The sequence below is a fragment of the Danio aesculapii genome, chromosome 21 (assembly GCF_903798145.1).
Source record: "Danio aesculapii chromosome 21, fDanAes4.1, whole genome shotgun sequence".
NCBI lineage: Eukaryota > Metazoa > Chordata > Actinopteri > Cypriniformes > Danionidae > Danio > Danio aesculapii.
The window spans coordinates 46,155,057-46,156,615 of NC_079455.1; positions in this window are offsets into that span (position 1 = coordinate 46,155,057).

Consider the following 1,559-nt stretch of genomic DNA (forward strand, 5'->3'; position numbering starts at 1 on the left):
GCCTAGTTAACCTAATTAACCTAGTTAAGCCTTTAAATGTCACTTTAAGCTGTATAGAAGTGTCTTGAAGAATATCTAGTCTAATATTATTTACTGTCATCATGACAAAGAGAAAATAAATCAGTTATTAGAGATGAGTTATTAAACTATTATGATTAGAAATGTGTTGGAGAAATCTGCTCTCTGATAAACAGAAATTGGGGGAAAAAATAAACAGGGGGGCTAATAATTCAGGGAGGCTAATAATTCTGACTTCAACTGTATTTATTAGAGGTGTGAGCCTACACTGGTCTCACGGTTCGCTTCGGTTACGATTATCATGCCATCTATGTGGTTCAGTTGAATATCTTGGTGCATTGACGATGCTGTCCATACACAATTTTATATTTAGCTTCACAGCACAACCATTCTTATATTAAAATTAATGGTCAGACTTTATTCTGATGGTCTGTTTGTTGAATATAAGTTACATTGCATCTACATGCCAACTAACTCTCATTAGATTATAAGTAGACTGTTATGGTTAGTGTAAGCTGACATGTACTTGCAAAGTCTCTTCTAGTCAGTTAAATGTCTGTTGAAGGAGCAGAATCAGCAGATATTAAGCAGACTAATTCTCAAGTGGACCATCAGAATAAGGTGTTACCAAATGTATAAATATATTTCTTTATTATTTGTAATACAATTTTGTCCTTTAATACAAGCAGTGAGATATATGAACTGTACCTTTAAAAACACAAGTACATGCACAGAACAACATGAGCATTTATAGCAAATAAACAAACGTAAATATCCCGCTCGCTTTCTGAGCCTTGTCTAGTGAGGTCCTTCTTACACCCCTGTGATTGGTCACGCGCTCAACAGAAAGGGCAGCGATTGGCTCTAACGCTCTTGCGCTGTTCATCAATGAGAGACACTGATAAACGGCAGCAGCGATCACAGCTGATCCATGATAGACGCGGTGGAGAAAACTCACTGTAGACACGTGCTCATGTCTGGATCCACAAATATCTCTGTAACAGCCGAGAGGAGAGGACACGTTACCTCAGGACAGCAGGACAAAGGTCCACAGTGAGAGAGAGAGAGAGAAATGGAGTTTACTTAGTTTCTCCATATAGTGTAATAGTGGCTTCTGCTGTAACAACAGTGTCAGTGAACACAGTCCAGCAAACACGCAGTGAATTGTGCACAGTTTCCGGTTGGAGTGTTTTAATTACTCACACTCACCTCCCTCACCATAGTAAGCTACCGCAATATAGCACATATGATAAATGACGTCAGTACATAATAACCGCTTTTGATCTATTAATCGACTGATACTTTGCCGATAATTGTCTGCGTCTGCATCGCGATGCACAGAAAAAACAATTAAATTTGACCCCCCTAATATATATATATGTGTGTGTGTATATGAAGGCCTGGTTTTAGAGCGCAGTAGTTGATCAGTATGGTGTAAGCTCCTCTTCAAGCCAGTTGTCATTGGGAATGACAGACACAAGTCCTGCACAGCGGCCAGAGGGGTTTTGTGTCGTTCGTCTTCAGAATAGTGTTCAGGTGAC